This window comes from Centropristis striata, chromosome 13, assembly GCF_030273125.1.
Source record: "Centropristis striata isolate RG_2023a ecotype Rhode Island chromosome 13, C.striata_1.0, whole genome shotgun sequence".
Taxonomy (NCBI): Eukaryota; Metazoa; Chordata; class Actinopteri; order Perciformes; family Serranidae; genus Centropristis; species Centropristis striata.
Window position 1 is genome coordinate 30,149,404 of NC_081529.1, and position 24,779 is coordinate 30,174,182.

Sequence of the window (24,779 nt, forward strand, 5' to 3'; positions counted from 1 at the left end):
AGTGAAAGACAGTTGAATGGGAAGTCAGTGCTGAATTGTTGAACTCACTTAAAACTAATTGAACACAATAAATGCATTTGTAGTGTACTGTGGAATGTCTTTCTGCAGAAGGCTGTGGAGGGGCTGTGGGGATTTTCATGCACAAAGTGAAGAAAACTCCCTGCAGTTTGACTCATGGTGACCTATGTGACAGTAAGCACTTCTCCGTCAACATCCTACAAACAAGGTTTCCAGAAACTAACCGCAGAAGCAAACACATTTTCCATGAGGTCATCTTTTTTTAAGGAAAACTCTCACTTCTAGAAAACACCCTGTGATAAAAAGTAAATCTTCTTGCGCAGTAAATTTTTACACCACTTCAAAATTGACCTTATTATTCACACTGGGATTAGTGAAGTAAAACCCTGTGATTTCCAATAACGATACAGCTGATCGACATTTAAATGTCACTGTTTTCCATTTTCACTTTAAACTTTACTTTTCACTTTCTTGTTGCCTTGTTGCAGGAGAGAAAAAATAAAAAAAATAGTGATAAAACTCCTGATAGTCCTCCTGGTAGCAGATTGGCACATACTGGCCTAACTGGTAATGAAGCCAGAGTGACTAATAATAACAGCATAAGCACACACACAACGAACATTGTGAAAGGATCTTATCAGTTATTAATCTCACAGATCTGCAGCTGCAAAGACAAAACAAACAGACAGCATCTTGGATACACTTTCTTTATTTCCGTTAATGGGCAGACACAACAAAATTATACAGCTATTAATCAATATCAGAATAAACAGCTTGACAGGATAATTAACCAAAACTAACATAGGCTGCCAATTGTCAAAATGAAATGCAGTGTCAATAGATGCATTCATAAGCACCTTGATTACAAAGGCTTCTTTGTAATCACAATTAGAAGACATCAGGTGATAGTTACATTCCTAGTGAATGAGTAATCCTTTAGAGGAATCTCAAATTTTACACAACAGGAAACATTTCTTTCGCTCTTCACAAGACTTTGTATGCGACTGGTGTACATACTGGTGTAAGCGCTGCCTTTCGGTCTGTAAAAATAGGCCCCAAAAATGAAAATAACATCTGATTATTTTCCATTTACAGTTCCAACGCTTGTTGATACTGTATCCAGAATAACACAGTATATGTCACAATTGCAGTGTATGAGCAACAGCGTGAATAAACACTGGATATCGAAAGCAGATGTATATACGGGAAAATATTAATCCAGGTTCAATTTAGAAAAAGTCAAACAATGTGTAGATCCATTGTGGTAACTACGGTAAACGCACATTCATCCAGTTGACTTTCCTATCGAGCGCCTCTCCAGACAAGGTTGACTGATCTGTTCCATAATGTCGGAGCAGCAGAATACACTCCACTGTCCCGCTGAGTTTATGTCACAGCTTCTCCAAGTCCAAGCTGCTGGCGCTGGATCCTGAGAGCGAGATTGTCAGTGATGGAGCTCACGCTGTTTCTCAGCCATGCCAGGAGCAAACATCTGCTGCAGGGGATGCTGGTCCACGGTCCAAACCAGGATTTAGTATGATCCTAGAAACATAATACAGAAACTAATGATTGATTGAAGCCAAAAACCACTTGCAGCTTGAACATTGACACATGTTTCTCATACCCATACTAAAGAAAATTAGAAGTTTTAATCTTTTCTGGCAACATTTTATTTTTAAATGTTAAAAGCAACTGTTCAGTGACAGTAACTTAAACATCCAGAGGTTCATAAAAACACCCAGAACTGATCAACACAAAGCTGATGCCTTAAGCAGATTTGGCTGCTTTTACAAACTTTCCCCACAAAAAAGACTTGAGGATTCAAACTGGAATTAAGACGTTGCACACAGTGAGAACCACTCAGAGGCTCATCCACAGCTGAAAATATCTGATATATATTGTGATGGGTGGCAAAATCTAGGCGGAGTGTTTTCCAGAAGTGCCGATACGAATCGCCGAGCTTTCTCACGCTGCAGCTGGAATGAGCTACTTTTCAATCCAATACCACAGTTACACTGCTCTGTACCCCACAACCCACCCATGGGTTTAAAAGGCATACTTTCTTTTTTTTCTCTTTTTTTTTTTAAAGCCAAAATTACACCATTTATCATAGTCAGAGCATGTAAAATCTGAAATTATTTTCAGATTTTGCAATTTCTGATGGTCCTCGCTTGAATCATGCGTCATATGAGATCCTGTAAAAAAATAATTCTGCGCTTCTCAGCACAACTAGGATGTCATGAATGACTTGAATCAGTAAAACTTTAGGCTGTTTACACAGATCAGAGAGGAGAGGGCAAAAGAAGTTGTAAGTAGAGGTTGTAAAAACGTAAAAAAGTTAAACATGTATCGCATGTGGAACACTTGTGAGCACTTCAATTTTATTTTCAAAATTAATATCAAAGAAAATTTAACTTGCATCTTTCGTTTTTTTTTAATCAATAATGGCATTTTAACCGTCTTATCCTACACAAAATACATGTTTGTGTTCCCCTATTTCTAGCCATGATTGTGCTTGTTATTATAAAGGCGCAGGAATTATATATTTACGCGATTTACGTATGTGCGTGCATGCATAAGCACCTGCACAGATTTATCTTGTTAAAAACACTTTGCTTTTTGCACAGGGTGAACAACATATATTCTTACCACTAACAGCTCTATAATATAATTTAATTTACTGCATTTTATAAAGCGATGAAATTCACATGGAGCAGAATTTAGTTCAGAGTATTGGTCCGGCCCTCCGCAACTTTTACAGCAGGGGTCTCAAACTCAAATTACCTGGGGGCCCCTGGAGGTAGTATCAAAATGACCAAAAAAAGGCACAAAATTACAAAAAAAAAGACACAAAATCACAGAAAAAATTAAATTACTTAAAAAAGACACAAAATGGCCAAAAAAAGACACAAAATTACAAAAAAAGACACAAAATCACCAAAAAAGACACAAAATGACTGAAAAACCCTGAATGATTTAAAAAAGACACAAAATGACCAAAAAAAGACAGAATTACCAAAAAAGACACAAAATTATTTTTCAAAAGACACAAAATTATTCTAAAAAAGAGACAAAATTATTTAAAAAAAGACACAGAATTATTTTTAAAAAGACACAAAATTACCAAAACAAGACACAAAATAATTAAAGGGACCTTCCACACACAACACGGTAAAGTGCCATTCATATAAAACTCACATTAAACTTTCATATCAAGGTGAGGGCCACAAAATATCTAGACTATCTAGACTATAAGTGTGTGAACAGTTGAAGGGGAAGATAAGAAAATTGTTTATATCCGGAGCAACAGTTGCATGAATATGTTGTCTGATGAGAGACGTGTTGATGAACGTACAACATCTGCTTTTTTCACAAAAACATCAGAACTCCCTGAGGTGAGGTAATGCATGTAGGTGGCCTCTTGACAACCTGTACTCTGCTTTACCTGTGTTTGTGCGCACAACCGCCCACAACATGACATTACGTCGTCTGCCCCCACGCACTATGCACTCAGCCAAAGTGGCGGGACCGGCCTGTCCCGCCTGTCTTTGCCCGGGGACGAAACAACGTGTCAGAGGATAAGGAGTCATCCATCAATGTTTCTCATCTTCTTTCTGCCTGTCTGCACCTCTGAGCTGGTTTACCTGCGAGGAGTCACGTTCCACCAGCGTACAGGATGTGGCCTCACTCGCGCACTCTTTCTTCATCTCCCTCTTCTCTCTCCTTCCCCCTGGGCCTCACACATCATCATCTCTCTCCGGCCTGCTTCCCCACCTAACCTAAGCCACAACCACTCTAGTGCTTTTTGTTAACACTCTCTGTTATTATCTGCCCTCATTTTTTGGTTGTGTGCTTTTTCAGCTCCACCACTCAACAATCATCCTTTCACCTGATTTTCTCTATCGCTCTCCTGGTTTTTCCCTTCCCACGTTTCTCCTCTATGCCTCACCTTTGGAGCAGAGCCAGTAGAGCAGCATCAGCACACAGAACCAGGCCTCAACCTGCCTCTGAGTCTCAGCCTGCCCATGTACGCCTGTCTGTGCCTGGGGCCTGCGACTCAGGCCGGCCCCTATCGCCCTCCCTCATCAGCACATCTACTGTACCTGTCTGCTGGCACCCTGCCATCCACACACACAGTTCCCCTTCATTTACCCAGAGAACCTGGTAGGGGGAGGGAGAAAAAAAAAGATAATGCATGTCTAAAATCTATAGAAAATGACTACTCATGTCGGGGTCAAGCATGTTTGACCTCCATTGAGAACACCCACAGCTACCCTGAGAGGCGCATGCATACAGTGCCACTCATTCAGCTTGCTGGCTGCCCCGCACAAGCCCATCAACAGGTTTCTTTGAAGGCCACCGACTCTGTGGTGGGCCATCAAAGCATATCTTCATTCAGTTCCATTGAAAGGATCTGAGGCTCCTGAGAGACGCCGTGTTTGAAGTGATATCTCTGTGCCACTGCATTCTTTACCGTGCTGTCATGACTTGAGTTACACAATAAAAAAAAAAAGAAGCAAGAAAATGGGTATGGAGCCAGTGCCACCACCCTGATCAAGTCTCACATATATGTGAACTACTGCTACCTCTGTTTGATCAGTGGATGTACCGAGTTCTGGATGTTTATAGCAACTGTCAGTTCATAATAAGGTTGCCCTGTGTGTGATCACATATTCCACTGAATGAAGATCAAACAAACACCAGAGTCATCCTTACCTGTTAAATCTCCTGAGATCATGTTTCCATTAGTCAGCCTCTTCTGGGTTCTCACCTGAGATCATCTGAAAAAGAAAAAGGACAGGGAATAAAATGATTCAGAGAGGAGCCAAGAAAACTGTAGAATAAGATGTAATTTTTTTTTCAGCTCTGTCCAAACTTGCTTTAACACCTCAACAAACATTTATTTTCCTACAGTACAAAGAGAGAGAAATCAGTTCCTTCCTCTGTTTTCACAGGTACTATGATGAGGTTCTCACCTTTGAGTCTCAAAATGAATTTGAGGAATTATGAAATTATATAAAGGAAAGGAAAATGGGGAGAATAAAATGGAAATTGTAAATAATTTTTTTGACATTCCTCTAAATGTACCAGATTAATTTACCTTTCCATTCCTCTAAACATTAGTCAAATAAAACAAGGAGAAAAAGCACTTCTATTTCGTGCATACAGTGTGCAACAAGTGATGATTGGCAACATATACACAGTACATCAGTTTTATAGGAGAAGAATAAGAAGTCTACATTTATGTCTAGTCATAAATATGATCCTGACTAGGAATGTCCCAAGTTTTTTTGCCCCTGATCTGAATCATAAAATATTGAGTGTCTGCTAATACCGAGTCCTGATCCAGTACTTCTTTTTTTCTAGATAATAAATGCGCAGTGGAAAGCTTCTGGTACAATAAAGTTATTCTAATCAATGAAATGCAATATGCTTGACAGTTGTATACCAAGAAAAAAAAACTCTATCAATTTTTCTTTTTACAAAATAATAAAATTCTCATTGTAATCTATTTGGAGCTGTCACTGTCTAAAAGGATTGTGACTAGAGTGTCTTTTTTTTCTGAGTTACCTGAATGAAGAGAATTGTGTTTATCGCTTATTTTTTTCAAAAGGTGACAAAACTACGGTGGCCCTGAGAGCTCACAGTGCTGCAACTTAGGAAAACACAAGCAAATTGAAAAAAAACATCTTCATCAATTTGACAACACAAGCGCAGCATTGAGAAAACGCGCTGCAAATAGACAACAGAAGTGTTTCCAGAGGACACTTAAAAGTGATGCACGTCTGGACAACACAGGTGATTTTATTACATTTATACATTTATAAGTTATTTCAAGATAATGGTAATTACATGTTATAATGTTATAACGCGAAATTATCACCTTATTTCATGATAATGGCATTTTCATGTTATAACGTGATATATAGCATTAGCCCGCTAGCACAAGCCCGTATCAATCACATTGCAGTTAAACGAAGCAAATAAATAAATGATACACGTTGTAGCTGGTCTCTCTCAACGGCACCGAGTTGGTCTTGGTCTTGCTAGCCCGCTAACGCTACATACTATCGATTGCCGGCTAACGCTAGCAGACGTGTGCATAATTTTTAAGGGTCCTCTGGAAACAGTTTGTGTGTTCTGGTCTATTTGCATCGCCTTTTCTTATTGAGTTGTGTTGTGGTCTTTGCAGCGCGTTTTCTAAATGCTACGCATTGTGTTGTCTAATTGATGATGTTTTCTCAATTTGCTTGTGTTTTGTGTATTTGCATGTGTTTTCTTAAGTTGCAGTTGCTGTGAGCTCTCAGGGCCACCGTACAAAATGGCTCATGTTATCACCCAACTACTCTGACTGCCTTGTTGTTGCACTACTTTTTAGTCTCTTGGTCCACCAAACCTGGTTTTATAATGACCACATGCATCCAGACCCTCTCCAATATCTTCACAGGACATTAAAAAAAAACCTGGAGTGGCGACATAGATCACCCCACTCTGTTTAATGTAAATCTAAGGTTTCAGTGGAGCTCTGCAGTAGCTGGCAGGTGAAGAAAAAGGCGGCAGTCAGAGTGGCTTTTCCATTTTACTATGTTAAATTACGTGGTGTGCTGGTTTTATTCTATAAGGTTAAGAGGTTCAGGTAGATATTGGATCGAGAACCTTCTCTTGATCGCAGGTTTCTTTGTACAGACGTGTTTAAGACCGAGGCTGTGCTCTCTGGACCGGTGACAGCTCCAGTCCCTCTTCATCCATTCACGGACAAAGGTGCTCTCTGCTTCTGAGTTTCACTGTCCCAGACCTGTTACCTTGGAAACAAATGCACTGTTTCCGAGTGACACAAAGCCTGAACTTAAGAACCTCCTTTCAGGTTGAAGGCTCCAAGAGTTGAGGGGAAAACAGCAATAACAGGACGGCGGGGAGAGAAACTGAATACCGGCAAATTGCTTCCCAGAGTTTCTGGAGGACATGGTAAAATGATTCTTTCTTTCCTCTCCCTTTTAAAATACCTTTCCCTGGCACCAGGCACCATAGGTAGTTGTGCACTGGTCCCATTTCTTTTATATCCCTTCTTATATTTCCCTTTTTTCTAGCTATCGTACTGAGCTAAGTGAGTTATCATGTAGACCAGCAGGCCGGAGCAGCATGTGGCTAGGCTAAGCCTCCAGATGAGGTAATGTTTAGAGGGTTGAGGAGCCAGGAGAGGGGTTGGTCAGGTCTTGATTAGCTCAGGGGTAGGGTCTCTCTCTAATATTGGACACCCCTTTGTGTGGTGAGATTACTACCTTATGAAAAGCTGCCCCTGCTGACACGCCTGATGGGATCAGAGCTTCCTGCTCGCTGCAATGTCCTGCTTATGAGCTCTCCACACAGGAGAGAAAACACACAACCAAACACAGAGCACTTGAACCTCTGAAAAAATGTTCACCGACAGACCGATAAGCACACACATGGCTGCAAACGTCACCTCACAGGGCCCCCCTCTCTACCACTTGTGGATGTGATGACCACAACTGATGACCCCCAGATGGAAAACAACCTGCATTTATTAACGAGGCCAGATGACACACAAACACACGCTCACTTGCTTTTACTGTGGTCGTCTCCTCCGGCCACTCTCCAATGAAAATCACATGATGGACCGCATCCAGCAGAGAATCTCCACCCCGAAAAAACATCAACAAACAATGTTAAAAAACAGAGAGGATTCCGAGGCAAAGCTTTCAGGGGATTTGATCCCAGCAGTCCTCTAAAGAGGGCTGAGGCTATAGGATGATTTCAATTATTTGATATAATTTCTGATGGTCCATTAGTTCAAAATAAAGCTCTGATTATAGGAGATGTGTAAACAGAAAGTTGCAAACAAAACCTGCATCAGAGTCTAAAGCAGAGCTGTACTTTTTTCCAGATGTGTAATCGACTGTTAATTAGCAGTGGCCTTACTTTCATGTAACCTTTTCCCAAATAAATCTGATTTAAAACCAAGAACAACGGAATAAAGGCAGCATTCTGGTTTGTTCAACCGCAGAGAAAACTTTTACACCTTTGTTTTTCTACTGTTTAGGAGCGTGCACTAACAAATGCTCAAGTTTCTGCAATGCACTTTGTGAAGACAAATAAGTATTGGGCGTACGCACACAAGCATGCAACTACACACAGAAACACACACACGTTTGTCCACATCACTTTTGGGGACACTATGCAGACTTAACTTGACTTAACCTAACTGCTACTTTCTCAAGTCTTCAGTTTAAAATGTATTGATTTACCTTATAAGGACTTGAATTTTGTCCCCACAAGGAAGGCAAGTCTCCACAATGTGACTGTATAAACAGATTTGTGTCCCCACAACATGAGTAATACAAGGATACACACACACCAGTTAGGGACACTGGCACAACCTTGCGCCAGTGGTCCTTTAAACCAGTCATGTGAAACGACCCGTTCATTTCTGCAAATCAGATTACATCTCAGAGCTGAGGTCTGCAAGTCCACACACACATTTAAAGCTCGGGGCTCAGGTCCACACACACACACCCACACACACACACACACACACCCACACCCACACACACACACACACACACACACACACACATGCAGCTTAATCAGATTTTGTCCCACAAACCTTCTCGTCTTTATGAATGTACGCAAACTGCAAGTATCAGCCAGGCCCAGGAATACTGGCTCAAACTATACATATAAATTAACATGATACAGTCAATATACAGCTTGTAGACTAGAATGACTGTAGCTAAGGCCACAGATTCCCTTGAATAAGTACAAAACAAAACAATTTCTTTGTCAAGAAAAATCATAGAAGTCTGCGATAAGCCTCCTTTCAGCAGCGCTTGACTGCTGTTTGGCAGCTCGGCTGTGGAATGAGCACATGTGGAAACATGTTTATAGTGTGTTTGGCAGGAATGCAAATGATAGATGATTCGCAAATGATTCAAGTTCTATTCAGGTTAACAAGCACTGATGTGTTAAAGCAGGAAAATCAAACTTATTTCTTCTACTTACATTAATGTCATATCTTCCTGGGTCACTTCTTTGTAATTATTCTATTGAATGATTGAATAAGCAGACACTTGAAAAAGCATAGTAAGAGCGATAAAACATGGTGAGCATGCAAACATTTTTATACCGTTTGCTTCTTTGGTGCTAAACACTTTTAAAGTCTGTGCACATTTTAGCTTCAGTGATTGGATTTGCAACTATCCAAGTTTTTATCTCCGAGTCTTTCATTCTAAGTCACAATGTGAAAGAAGCTGGTTGGCTGGCTGCTGGTGGACTGGTCTCATAATTAAACCCAGACAGTTGGAGGAAGTACAAGTCTCTGTCCCTACAGGATCTACATTAAGTCTCCACTCTGCTAATCAGAAAGGCCTTCAACTACATCAGCATGTCCCTCTGGCCCAACCGAAAAACCAAATCTCATTTGTCTTCACAACTTTTTAAGGAAATTGGAATTACTTATTTGAGTCTGGAAAATCAATCACTGCTGTCCCGGCGTACATCGCAAAATCCTAAATAAATCAGCTGTGTAGCTCATTGTCTGAGCTCTTTTTGCCCTTGGTGCCATGGAGGTCAGAGGGTGGGAAGCTGTGGGTGGCAGGAAGCTGAGACAGTTGCGCTCACAATGGGGTGTCAGGACTCTGTCAGTCAGCCCAACTCAAGTTCAACTCAAGCGGGTTGATTCTCTCCTCACAGTGACATCTGAGAAGGCCGGCGATGGAGACCGGCAGCGAGGGGGACGGAGGAGCAGAGGGACCGCACCCTGGGTTAGATTGCACAGCACGCTCAGATAAGACGACAGGAAAGGGCAGATGGGGGCGGGGCAACGGGGGAAACTGGCTGGAGCTACTGTTACCCCAGGAAGAGCTCACTCATCCCTCAGATCACCTGCCACACCTGTGGACGCCAGATTCTGATTCAGTCACACAGTGGCACCAGCCAGAAGATGGGAACTGGTCACCAGAGCCTCAGGTTGGGCTCAACATAAACTGATGTACAGCACAGTGTATATCGTATTTCCTCAAATAGTAGCCGGGGCTTCTATTAATAAAAAATCAGTTTGGGACCCGGCTAATAATAGGGGCAGGCTATTATTTGAAGGAGGCTTTTATTAAAAAAAGAAAATCAGAGCAGCTCTGACCGGCACTTTTTAGAGTGTTTTACACAGCGCATTGTAGCCAGTTACCCGGATGTCGGCCATATTGGAAGTACTCAGATGTAAACAAACAATGAACAGTACGCTGAATGTACATTTTAAGCAGGATTTAAAATGTCTAAACTACTAAAAAGCCCAGAAGAACGTGCGTAAACGGCTCGACTTTACAGAGAATGACTAGGACAGTGGGAGAAACAACGATATTTACCTACAGTACTAACTCGTGTGGCGAAACTTCAAAATACAGGTGTTGTGTTGAAATCTGTTACCCGTCAAATGATGTTTCCTGAATAGTGTTCTCCGTAGCATCACCTCCTGGTTGGAGTTAGGATTTAAGTTTAAGGTTAGGCCTTGTAGAGAGAACTGTTTGGGGTTAAGGTAAACTTGGGCTCATGTTAACAACTTAAAGGAGGACTGGTTGGGGTCAGGGGTCAGGTTGGTGCAGGTTAAGGTAAGGGGGACACATATCGACGGGGGAACAGACTTTGACATAACACCGGTAAGACACCCGGCTTATAAAAGAGGCCGGCTTTTATTTACTAAAAATAGTTTTTACACCCGGTTACTAAATGAGGCCGGTCATTAATAGGGACCCGGCTTTAGATTGAGGAAATACGGTAATTAATTATTGTAATGATGGTTTTAGCTGTTTTGACCAAAGAAATACAAATATGTGTCCACTTAACATTACTGGCAATCATTTTCCAAAGCATACCAAGTGTTTAAATTTTGAACATTCCAGGCAGCCATTGGTTTTTACTAATTTCAGTGCAGAAACATGATTTATAGTGATTCATAAATGTAATCTCTTCAACATTTTTGTCAAAGTTAGATTGTTATGTGCATAGTTTTCATGAATTCTTTACAGTTAACTCCCAGGTCCATTCTTACAACGCAAGACACGCTGATAAACTTCATCTTCCTTTTTGCCGCACTACACATACTCAGGCTCCATACTTTGGAATTCTCATATTCATGTAGTTAAATTATCTTCATCCCTCAATAATTTTAAGTTAAGACTGAAAGCTTACCTGTTAAATCAAGTATTTTCCAGTATAGTTGTCATTGGATCATTATCTCTTATACAAGCTAATACACTCATACACTCAAATACAATTATTTTACGTTTTATACACACCCATGTTTTTATTTCTGACTTTTTTTGTGTGTGTGCAATAAAATGGCACTTGTATTGCTTTCTTCTTTGTTGTTATTTGTTGTTGCTTTCTCTCATTGTTGTTGATTTATTTTTTAATGTTTGTATATTTCTTGGGGAGGTGCTTTTTATAAGCCCATATAGGTTTTTTTTAACCTCCCGCACTTACTATTCTTGTTTCATTTCTGTTTTTTTGTAATTCTCTTTTCTTATGGTGCAAATAAATGAATTCAATACAAATACAAATAGTCCTTTTTGCTGCTAAGCAAAATTTGTGTACAACTGCAGTACAACTGGCCAACAGCAATAACAAGACAAGCAAGTTTCAAGTCTCTGCGTAAAACCAAGTAGCATTTGCTGGTTACAGCATCTAAAATATAAGGATTTGTTTTTCATTGTAAATTAAATATTTTCCTGTTCATCAGACAAAATGTTGGCTCTGGTAATGATGGTATTTGTCTTTATGTTTGACAGTTATGAGTGAAACAAGTGATCAATTCATTGATTAAAGTTAAAATTAACTATGGGCTGAGTAAGTAACTGGATATAGAAATGCTGTGATGTAACTTGAGAGACATATGGTAAGTCCTACAGCACACATTCCTGACAACACACACACCGGTAAAATAAACCACATTGTAGTGTCTTCATCTGGAGTGCATTTCCTGTTCTCTAGGTTGGCATATGTCTGCTAGTTGCTGTTTCACACCACTCCATCTCTCTGTTGTAGTTTCCTGTCTGTTTTACCACTGGAAACAGAACAGAGCTTTAGGGACAAGGACCATGATCTTAAACTTCTGTTCAGGGTGTTGAAAATCTTAAAACAATGAGATGCATTCCCCACATCTGGAAACATCCTACATGGTGGATTATGTTGGTTTAAGGTATAGTTTTGACAAGCAAAGTTCCCAGTTTTGCTTAATTCTCCCACCAAGGAGCAGAGAGGTGCAATCATCAAACACTGACCCAAAACTCACTACTGAATGGAAATTAAAGATGTTACATCAAACAGCTCTTTAATAAGACAAATTTGAAAACTCAACCGTCCTCCATTGGTGGAAAGAAACTCATTTGTGTGTCAAATTTTACAACGTCAGAAGTGAGGTGACAGTTCTTAACAAAAATGTCACCAAATGATCTTCTATCATCTTTTTAACCCAGTTGAGGTACTAACCAGAAGTGGTCACAGGAGCTGTGAAATGTTAGTTTTAGAGTGAAAGTAAACAGCCTCTCCCATGGTGGGCCTGTACCCTACACAGAGTAAGCACATGTTTCCCATTGTGGTTAAAAGGGAAGGGGATTAAAGTGTAGTGCAGCCGGAGCCACAGTCATACACCCCATGGTGGGATCACAGTACTCTCAGGTCTTTCAGTACTGCTGATGCAGCCCAGTTGGAAGTGGCTGGCGTGTAGGGAGAAGCCGTGGCCAGATCTATCAGATGGACGAGTCAGGGTCCTCCAGAGCCCAAATATGAGGCCTTTCTTTGGGGCTGAGGAGGCAGCCATGTTCCCATGTTGACAGAACTGCCTGACTGAAGCTGGCAGACACTCACACAAACACAGGCTAGGTAAGGATTATGAAGAGGTGTTGAAACCGAGCGGATTTAGCTTTTCAGAGGCTCAATACTGTCCCAGTGAAAAAGAGATCACCTTCAAAACTCTGGTTAAAGACAGAAACAGACTGAAAACAAAAGCAGAAAAAAATGAACGGTCATTGGTTTGGGCTGCCAAAAAAAGAGGTTTTCACCCCGGGGCCCCAGGGTCAAATAGGCCACATTCAGGTACCACAGGGGACAGTTAAAGCAGGAGACTGTGACTGTGCAGCCAATTAAAGGACACTTTAAAAAAGGCAAATAGTGCAAGGGACATTGAGGAAGATATGCATAGTGAAGCATAACTGCACTTACCAAAAACTGCCAATTAACCAACACCCCATGAAGCTCAGCTGTGACCGCTGCAGCTGGACAGCTTCCATGTGCACTGAGTAAAAACACTTTCTGTGCAGGGTAACAAAGGTTGTAGAGGGAGGGTCAGACCCTGTTTGAGGGTTTTATCGAGCTTGACTTCAAAAATCGGACCCAAGTCATAAAAGTTTTGACTTGAGCCTTTACTTGAACTACTCTAAAAACTTAGACCTACTCTAACAGACTAACCTTGAGACGTGGATGCCAAAAGTCACAAGTTTTGGGGTGAAAAGAATCGCACAATAAAGAATACATAAGAAGAATTTAGACACTTTGAGTATTTAACTATTGGGCCAATGGGAATTACTTGATCTTAGCTATGTAAAACCATCACAGGTTAGTTATGGAAATGTTTAAATGCTGTGCCATTTCAACCCTGTCTCCTAAAATGTATGTTTGCATTGAACAACACTAAATTCTACACTGAAAATGTGTCGAGGTCAGCTGAAAACACATGGTTAATGTTGTGAATTTTAACAAAACTACTTGGTTAGGGTTAGGAAAAGATCATGGTTTGGGTTAATAATAATTAATAATGTTAAAATCAGTCTTGACTTTTTGGATTCACATCAAACTCTGTTTGTTTTGACCCACCCACTTATTTGCGATATGTCGAAAACAAATGCAATCAGGGAGAAAATATGTTGCTCTTAAGAATGCAGCTTTTTTGTATGGGAAAGTAATGTTTTTGGAGACAGAGCTGCCTGGGTTAAAGTCCCGTGCTTGCTTGACTCATCCATCCACACCAACCTCCTCCGCCTCCCATATTTTTGACATGACAAAAATGAATATAATTACTAGGAAAAAACAAGTTTCCCTAAAAAAGTATGTGAAGATAACTGTGAGTAGACAGGGCTCGCCATTCACTTACATCTTGTCTATTTGTGCCTACAGAGACCAGTGACTTGCCCTAAATTACTCCAAACTTGAGTCGTCTTTGCCCTGAATCATGCCAAGTACACTTTGCTCTATTCAGTGAAATGAGACTATCACACAGACAAGTTTAAGTTAAGTATTCAAAAAATTATGAAGTGTCATTCTTAACCTCTTGGCCTCACCGCCCACACACATAAACATAGATAATTACATGTCAATGTCATGAATATCTCTGTCAGTCTCCAGTTGGTGGATCTTCTTCTGTGTATGTTTGTGGGAGGAATTTGGGAGCAGAGATTTTGTGAAGGGCCTACGTGTTTGTGCAGATCTGCAGGACTTTCTCACCCACAAAAACACTGTGGGTAAAAGAGTAAGGCATGTTAATGTGCATTTGCGTGGTCGTGTTTTGAAACTGGAAACAGATTTATGTAGTGTTAGGGATCAGCTCTTTAAAGGTCACACTGAACAAGCTAGGTCTACTGAGTAAACCCTGTTCCCTCCCTGATCCAGGTGACTCTCGGCCAATAGTTTCACAACACACGGGATGGACACGTAAGCACCACTCTGACCACTTTCTCCTCCTTCATGACATCAGTAATTTCCAATTTCCAGTGACGCCAGGCTGACATTCAGCATCGTTGATTAATTGGTTCCTATAGGGCTCTTTGTGTGTTTCCGTTTGAGAAAAATGTCAGAAAACACTTTCTGGAGCCCTGAATTGGTAGATCTGAACACGCCCCCAGCCGCAACTAGGGCCACAGAGCAAGATGCCCTGGCATGGGATAAAATATCAGCCTCAGTAACAGAGTTTTCCTATTGACACTGTTCACAGCGTTACATGGGATGGAGTTAGAGGGGATATTTATCAAACTCCCTTGATTACAAACATCCTTCAGCGACACATGTGAAATGGCACACACACTCAAACACACATTGCATGGACACACAAGCCTAGAAGCACGCCGTTGCATGCAAATGTGTGTGTGTGTGCATATGGTCTATGCACACATTCACAAAACGTGCAAAACTCCTTATGTAAATGCCAGGGACTGCAACGCTGGAAAAAGGTGGGATGAGGAGCACATCAAGGCTAATCCAGCAAGGGATTAGGAGTGGGCAAATATCACCAATAATAAACAAATGACTAACGTTCGCGGTCTGTGTGGTTACAAGCCCCAGGGCTCCAGCAAGAACCCAGTAGGGTCTGGATCCAATCCCTGCTGTTTATCAGTGCAAGGAGAAACGGCCACTTGTGAAAACTCCATGATGAACACTTGGGGGACAAATGCAGAATGGTTAACAGGGTCCAGAGGGTTAATATATGACAAGTGGTGACACTGCAAAAACAATTAGGACGGATTATTAATCAAATTAAAGTTATAATCATTGATTTATGCTTTGACCCAACTTTTGAATATTACTGTGATGGTTCAGGTCAGCAGACTCTTTTTTTTGTCTCTCGATAAAATTGAATATGTGAGTTTGTAAAATCATGCTACAAAGTCCTCGAGCTCAAGGGCAGAAATGATTTTATGGCACGAGAAATCAACAGGAGAAAGAAAGCAGAGCAGCACACCTGGTTAGCATTATTGACAAAATATTGATTGCTTGTCTCGGCGTCACCATGGAGATTATTGCGGAGGAATGTTGGACAGATAAAGTAATGGGTCATAAATTCCTTTAAGTAGTAACAGGGTTGGTTAATTAGCAGCGTGTGATGAAACTGAGATCAAAGGTAAAGCGGTGAAAGTGGGTTGTAATTTGGTCGCAGCAGTTTCTGCTACCAGGAAACAGTGTGCAAGAGGGGAAAAGGCTTCCACTGGAAATGCACACGCAGCAGGTTTTCCTCCCTTTTCTACCAGCTCTTTTGTCTTATGTGACATCAGATGAGACGCTCCAATAAATCTTAACTTGGGTGGATGTTCGGAAGCCTTAATCTCACTCTGAATGTGGGTGTGTATGCGGGTGTGCCGAGAAGTATGTCCTCCCTTTGCGCCAATCCAACTATTTTGTTTCGGTCCACTGTTCAGAATCAAGGTGGAAAAGTGCCGAGACCGCAGCATTTTGCCTCGCAGTCAGTCTGGCCCACAGTGCTTTACCTGCTGAGCACAGAGACTCAGCGAGCCTGAAGGACTCTGTAGCTTTAACCCTGTCCCCAAGCATGTCCCTGGCCCGCACAAAAGCCATCTGGGGTGCGGCTGAGAGCTTTAGCAACAAAATAACTCTTTCAGTCTGCACTCTGCATGGTTCTGACTGCAGGGCGCTGAGGTCGCCAATACCAAGACTCTTACTGGACCTCCTCCTCCTTCTCCTCCACCCTTCTAATCCTGGCCTACATGACTGACTCCAACTGAAAGCCCCACACGCCAGAGGTGGGAGCCAAAAGCACTGTGAGATTCAAAAAAGACCACCTGCTCATCAAACTAAATTGCACTCACTGAAGGCAATGGGGACCAGAACGAGAATGAAAAGGAGGGGAGCGGGAGGGAAAAAAAAGTAAGAATAAAAAGAAAGACAAGTCATTGCTCTCCCTCTGTGATCTTGGCAGACAAAAGAACAAATTGCATTTCTGCGTCATGGCACCCGAGGGTCAAAATCGGCATAGGGTCCCTCTCAGTGCTGTTTGTGTGCGAGCATGTTGATAACGGTTCCATCAGTTCCCACAAGAGAGCCAGAGAGGTGCACAAGCCTGCATTTCAGCCTTTCATCTTGGCTTCTTTTGTATTCCGCTACACTCTGTTGTCTCTCCTCTATTGGGTGGAATTGACTGTTATTATTCCAAACAGCATTATCTTTATTAATGCCACAGGTCTCAGGACTGTGCACTCCCCGGGAGCCGGGTCTGGACAGAGCTGCAACCAATCTCCCTAGATAAAAGCTCAGCGGAGAGCTGTATGCAAGCCAGACAGCTCGGACAGGCCTTCATCCTCCCTCCTCAGTCTCACAGAGAGGTATATTCCCTACAAAGACGAAGATATGGCTTTAATCTTAGCACTTTCAGTCAGACAGAACATTTGAACTGAAAGCAGCTCTCTAGAAGGCTATCAAAAGTCACTCGGGGTTGTTAGCCACTAGTCAGAACAAACAAATTGCACTTTGAGCAAATGCATTGAAATAGGTTTTGAAAATTGCAACAAGAAAAAAATAAAACTAATGAAAAAGTTCTGAAAATCTGGATATTGAGGCTATAGAGTCACAAACTGTTCAGGTTATAAGTCATGAAACTTTATCTCCTGGTGCTACAGTTTACGAGCGTGCCCTCCATTTCTGCTGAGGCTTATATAGTCGGTGCCTCGTACGTTCTTGGAGCCGAGGCTGTTTCCCGAAGCCGGCCATGCATGACGAGTTATTTTAAAGGTGGTGTGGAGAGCTGACGTGTGGCCAGGCCAGGCCGGGCCAGCGGCTGGGGTCTCGGCTTAGTGCCTCAAGCCCCCTCGCTCCACTGGTCACACAGCATCAGCTCCCGGCCCGAGCCCGGACACTGATTTATGGGACAGGGGGATTACCATCAAACCAGCCGTGAGGACCACCCAGATGGTGGCACAGGACGACAGCCACACAAACACACACAGGCACGCAAATTCAAATATAGTTATACATGCATGCACCTTTTTATCCACAGAAATCCATATATTTACACAATTGGCAACTTAAAAAAAAAAAATCTTGCCATTTTAGATGTTTTACGAAGTATTAAAACTTTCTGGGAATAAACAAGCATAAAAAGCTGCACATGCCATTTGTAATGACTCTGTTAACCACTCGAGTGCAGTGGGAGGGATTAGTTTGCTGAGGCTTCCTCATTACCACAAAGCGAGGGAGCCAACTTTGCTCATCAGGGTTCATATGTATCTACAGGATGTGCCTGGTTAGAAGTAATTCCTCTAAATCACGTCATAGCATTTCTTTTTTCTTGGTTTTTTTTTTCACCTCAGTTTGCATAATGCATAATTGAAGAGTGACGACTTGTGTAATTTTCTATCTTAACTGACCCAGGTCCAAAACAGGAACCTTCCATGTATACAGATGTGGAGCAGAAGCCAGTTTCAATCTCTGGCTTCCATCAAAATGTTTGTAAGTTCTCTGAAACTGGTGACATTCAACTTGATCATGATGTTTAATAATTCACTTTAGGTTTAGGTTTATTTGCACACTTAGAATTACAAAAAATTACAGAGATAACATATAGTGTAAAGTGCAGGGAGAGGCAGAAAACTCAGATGGGCTTATTTAAACCCCATAAGAAAATAATAATATGTATAACATCAACAAGTTATAATGACAATAACAAAAATAATATAAAAACAAAAATGAACATGATATAAAAGTGTATTTGTGTGTGAATTGGAATTTTAAAACAGCAGTTAAATGGACTTTTAATCATCTTTTGAAACATTTTATAGAGTTTGGAAAAGGTTTTCCATAATTTAGTCCCTAAATTGAACAATAAATTGACCTCTGCATGTAAGAAATCTTGGAGGATGAAGATCTAAAGATTGACGTGTTGGATAAGAGTGAACCTGATAATTAAATTTAAAATAAGTCTTAAAGTGCTTTGGAAAGTTTTCATGATCTGAGTATACCTAAAAAATAAAAACACATACTTGACAGATATTGATGTCATGAACAGTAAGTATCTGAAGGTACAGATGATCATGTGACTCAACTTTATGCTGCAGGTTGCCATCCTAATAAAATGTTTCTGAAAAAACAAAGTTCAGTTCCACTTTTGCAGGTCTGGACTCTCTGGATTTTCATTCTGAATCCATTTACCATCCTTAATACTTTTCCACCAAGTCGCATTTGGGTCCAAGAACATGTGCAAATACACTGAGCAAAGCAGGAGAAAAGAGAGCACATATTTCTCACTTGCCAGGGCACAGCACAACTCAAGCTCAAGGCACCGGTCGGATGAGGCGAACAATAAGAGTCAATGACAAATCGGACGTAGAGCATTCCTTGAGCAAACACTCACCTCATAAAGGGAGACGGGTAGGCAAACACTCACCTGCCCTAAGCTAATAACTTGTGTGGAGGCAAACACACAACACACACACATGTACACACTTGAGCCATTCGATATGTTGAGACAATGCTGGGAATTAAACTGTTTTGGCATAAAGATAGGATCAAATTTCATCTCAGAGAGCCACATGTAGGGTTTTATCATTACAAAACCAAGAGGAATGCCCTCTTTGCATGGGTGGATTATGAAACTATGGGCCCCTGGGCACAGACATGTAAAAGGCCCCACCAGCTCTCCTACATATGAGTAAAACACAAGTTGCTGAATTTTGCTATAGTCTCATGTCTCTTTTTAGATGTTACGCTTCTCTCTCTGATCGTTTTCTGTCTTTTTGTGTTTGTTTTTTCTCTTACAATAGTAAAAAAATTGTCTGTGGTTGTTGGCCATTTTGGAGTCACATTGCCTCTCTTTGTAGTTTTTTTTTGGCTCTTTTTACTTGTTTTGTCTCACTTCATAGTTCATAGTGGAGCTTTTTCTTGTTATTTTTAGTCTTTTTGTGGTTATTTTGCCCCTTTTTCTAGTCATTGTTAGTCTCCATGTGTCTCTGCAGCTGTTTTGCATCTCCTTGTAGTTGTTTTGTGTCTCTTTGTATTCATTTGTGTTTCTTTGGGGTCATTTTGAGTCTCTTCCTGGTTGGTATGTGTCTCTTTGAGTGACATTTTATAGGTGAAGGCCAGGAGGGCCCCTGACACTTTGGGCCCCAGGTCCTGTGCCTTGTGGGTCCATTCAGTAATGAATCCATGTCTCTTTGTGCTGTTTTGCTGCATACTAAAGCATGGAAAAAGACCAGCACACAACTATAATGTATATGACAGACCTGCTCTGTTTAGGGTTTCTCTTAATCATTGCACTGCAAAAATAAACAGAAATTGAATTATTTTAACGAAGGCCATCACAATGGCTGCAGGAGGAGGATTTAGGCAGCTTACACATAATGTATTTTATAATAACTTGCACATTATAAACAACATGTCTGTACATAGCTTTCTCAAAATGTGTGCGCCTGGCCCGACTGTGTGTTTAAAAAATTTCCTAGCAAACAAATCAAACACATTTCCCCCTGAGGCCTGAGTTCCCAGCAGAGCAGAGCTCCAGTGACAGCACCCTCGACACTTCCTGACCACGTGACTCCCTCCAGCTGCCTTTTGATTGGCTGCTCCGAGGCGGTGAGGATGAAGAGAGAGGGGGCGGTTGTGGCAGAGGGTGGCGGTGGCGGGGAGCTGGCTGGCAGCGGACACATGAGAGAAAACAAATTCCTGCCCCATCGCCATGGAGATGAGTCAACAGCAGGTCGGGGGGGCCGGGGGTTGTGGGGCACAGGCTGACCTGCTGTAGTTAACAATTCATCCCCGTATCCGGCTCCCAAATGATTGGGCAAACACGGAGTGCTGCGGAGTCAAAAGGGCCCCAAGGGGCTGAGAGAGGGGCATCACCCTGGGGTGACATGCTGACAGGCGCACACTGGTTGGTAGAGGGTGGACCAGCTGAATGAGTAAAGGATAGGGGGCACCAGTGTGGAGGGAGGGGGGCTGATGGGATGTGGGAGAGCGGCTAAGTACACTGAGTACCGCATGCTACAGCACAGTCACAGAACAGAATTGATGGCTGTGGCTTTAAAGAGCAACATGATTCAATGATTCGTGTATAAAGTGACATTTTGAGGATGAGAACAATCTTTTAAGCAAACCACAACAAATATCGGCTAGTAAATTATGTCTAAATTCTTCATGTTAAGCTAAATAATTAACATTTGGCTGCCAGTTGTGCCAACAGTTAAAGCAGGAGTTGCATCAGTTTTATAAGCCTAAACCACAGTAACACTCAAACTCTCTGGCTTTGTTACAGATAGTGAAAACATTCAGCACATCTGGGTGAGCCGCAGGAGCTGCAAAGAAAACACGACAGGATAAAAAAAAAAAAAAAAGCTTGTAGATCGCAATAGAACATAGACTCATCACAACTGACTACAAAACCAAAGAGCAAATGCCAAAAAAAGATGCGTAACAGTCAAACACTGTTGTCACTTGATGTCATTTTTTTGCTCTCAATCAAAACAATAACAAAAGATTTACGACAATTTGGTCATTTGCAGCCTGAAGCACCTGGAGCTTCTTCATGTAAGGATTTTATCATTTCTACCAGAAGCTGAATTATACGCAGAGGTCAACTCTCCTCAAAAACAAACGGACCCCGATGATTAAAACCGGTAGAAATACAGAAGTGCAGTTTCATGTTGAATATCTGTGTTTTTCCGGGGTTTTTTTCAGCAGCTGCTGCTAACATTTGCTCAGCTTGTTTCTCTGATAACTTAAGATCCAGATGTCCGCTGACTAAGATGCTTCATCCGGGTATATTATGTGCTTAAAAAAAAAAAAAAAAAAACAAGATCTAAAAAGTGTATAATTAAGTTGCTTGAAACTGAATAAAAAGGCATTTTATGTCTTGAAGACAACACAAAATGTTTTGGGATAACTTAAATACACAACTCAACAAAATATGTGATATAATATAGGTCTGGTTGTCTTTTGACATTTTAATGCAAAATAAAATTGAATGAAATGAAAGAATAAAAGAATAAAAATAGGCAATACACCGAAAAAATATATATTAAAATATAAGAAGATTAAGAAATATAAAACTGAAGAATGAACATTAGTCTGTATATGATTTTTTGTTCGAGCATATATTTTCTTTCTTTTTTTAAATTTTCAGTATAAATCTACAGGGAAGAATACATGAAAAATAATGTAAAAAGGGTAATTGGTCAGCATAAAGTTGTTTTGGTTTGTCAGTACTTGTTCTTTTATTATTTTTTAATGAGTTGTATGAGCTGAAAAGCAACCAAACCAAACCAAACTAATCTAAACTGAACTTGCCCAATAGGGACTCATGATTAAAGCCATAGACAGGGCCGAGGTTTACAGCAGAGAGCTTTCACACTGAAACACCAGAAGCACACTGAGACTATTTTCAGTCTTTTAAACACATATACTCACCAGAGGATCCCTGGGAAGCAATTAAAGGTTGACATCTCATTCCAAGAATGTGGATTCCTTCACTGTGAGGAGAAAAAAAATCAAAAGAGGACAAACGTCACTTCACACACCAACTGCAGTTTATAGTATTACATTGCTATATCTGCTTAACTCTTCGCTCTCCATTTGTTCAGCTGGGTTCATTTAGGTATAACAGCGTTGGAGCATGTAATATGAGGTATGAATGGAAAATGGTTCAAAGCCTCAACCCACAGGACAAGGTTCCAAAACAGTGACCACTTTACAGCGGAGCAGAGCGCCGCTTGACAATAACGGGTCAGGAACAGAAATAACAGACGGGCGGATCTCATCAGTGTCACATCGTACAGAAGACTGTACATATACTAGGGTTTTCACGATACTAAAATTTCCAACTCGATACCGATACTCAAGAAAATATTCGATACTCGATACCATTTTCGACACCACAAGGATAAAAACAAAGACCCCAAATTTAACAGAAATATTTGTATTAACAAGAAAAATGCAACATGTAAAAATTAACAGAATCACAGGTTAACCCTTAATAGGGCATTCATTGAAATACTTGCAAATTCCAAATTTCAACCCTAGACAATATTGGAGGATATTACATACAGCCAGAATGTGTAAAAAAAAACATACGAAAATAATATTTTGAGAAAAAAGTTCATTTACGAGATTAAAGTGGCAAATCTACGAGAAAAAAATGCGTAGATTTATAAGATTTAAAGCGGCGAATCTGCGAGAAAAAAGTTGCTTTTTTTCCACTTTTTTCTCGTAAATCTGCGACTTTTTTGGCGCAGATTTGCCACTTTAAATCTCTTAAATCTGCGACTTTTTTTCTTGTAGATTTGCCACTTTAATCTAGTAAATTTGCAACTTTTTTCTCAAAATATTACCTGAAGTTACCAAATATAGTCCTTTGCCTGATAAAGGGTTAAATATTTATAATAAAAAACAGTTGTGCAAAAAGAAACTGCAACTATGATAACAAGCTTCAGATACTCGATACTTTTGAAAATAAGTATCGTATCCGGATACAACGTTTTAGTATCGATACTTTTTTGACTATTGATACTTTTGACAACCCTAACTTATAATAGGACAGACTTTATGTACAGTAGGTTTGGTCTCAGTCACTAGAGGCCGGCTTATGTAACTTTTTGCACTGTCACGGCTCGGTTTGCTCACCAGAACGGCAAACCAAATCCCATTATCCAATTGGCCATTTTACTTTGAAGGGCTGAAATGCCACCATTACAGCAGACCTTTCACTGGGCAGCAGTGTGAGGAGGGTGTGTGAGCAGAGAGGACCTGTTACTGGTCCTCCACTGCTACTCACGTCAGAGCATAGTGTTTTCATAAATATTGCTGAAGCATGCCCTTCCTTTAGCGGGAATTAGGAGCCTCTCTGTAATAATCCACCCAACAAATCTTATAAATGAAAAACAGGACTGCATCATTTATAGTGTGTCCGTCAGAGAGAGAGAGAGAGAGAGAGAGAGAGAGAGAGGATCGAAAGGAGGAAAAACAAGGGGAAAAAAGTAAGACCATGATAAAAATAGCAGATGTTGAGAGTCACTTCTCGAAAGGTGTGTCATTCAGGGAGTTTGGGACGTGCTTCTGGCCGCGGCCGAGCTCTAAATTTAGCATATTTACTAAAATAAAAAGTGAGTTCAGTTGCTGGCACTGGAACTTTCTCCTCCCCAGTTTATGACCTCAGTGGTGCTGCCGGCGTCACTCGTGACGAAATACAAACCATATAAAACAACAAAAAAAGACCTCCTCAAATACTCGGAGTACATAAGGAAACAACCACAACTTAATGTTCCCCGTAAATGATCTTATTATGGCAATCCAAGTCCAGATCAACAGAAAAATATGGTTTTGCACTTTCTAATTTTAGAACAGGGTATAAATGACCTTTTACATAACAACTTTTAACAGAGCACAGTGTCAGAAATTATATTCAGAAATTGAGAACAGGAGTTACTAGAGTTAGACACGTTAACGGTACATTTTTTCTGGTTTTGCCATGTTGTCTGAAGGGAGGTTCAACACATGTAATGATAATGCAATAAAGCAATGCTTTAGACCTGATCTTTCCCCCGTGATTCCTGGTAAGGTTACAGAGAGACTGTTTCATTTTTTAACTTGATTATTTTGTTTGGGAAAAGTTTTCTTTTTCCTGTGAACTCATTGAATATCATTAAAATGTGCATGCTTTTATTTTTTATTAAATGTCACTTTATTTTGAAAGGATGCAAATAGAAATGACAGAGAATACATTTGGAAAGGTGGGAAAAGCTTATTGAAGCTGAATGCTTTTTATGAATTAAAAAGTACATGCAGTGTAGAATTATTATTATTCTTTTTTTGGTAATAATCCTGAAACGCAATCAATGTTTTTCTATACATTATATGAAGCAGGATCAAGCTTTTTCTTACCATTTATTCACAGCTTTTTTCCTTTAGTTTGACTGTTAGGCCTGTTGACATATGTTGTGTTTGTGTTTTTTTTTAATATTTTGGTCTGTTTTAGTGTGAATCTGGGG

General features: G+C 40.7%; 1 long non-coding RNA gene across 1 annotated transcript in view; it reads right to left on the reverse strand.

Moving 5' to 3' along the window:
* Positions 1–717: 717 nt before the first annotated feature.
* The window catches only part of LOC131984156 (uncharacterized), a 70,605-nt gene continuing 46,543 nt past the window's right edge, over positions 718–24,779 (reverse strand). Inside the window, exons 3-5 of the long non-coding RNA XR_009395527.1 lie at positions 22,204–22,265; positions 4,735–4,799; positions 718–1,560 (exon numbers count right to left, since the gene is read on the reverse strand). This is a non-coding gene — a long non-coding RNA (uncharacterized LOC131984156). The remainder of the gene's footprint in view (positions 1,561–4,734; positions 4,800–22,203; positions 22,266–24,779) is intronic.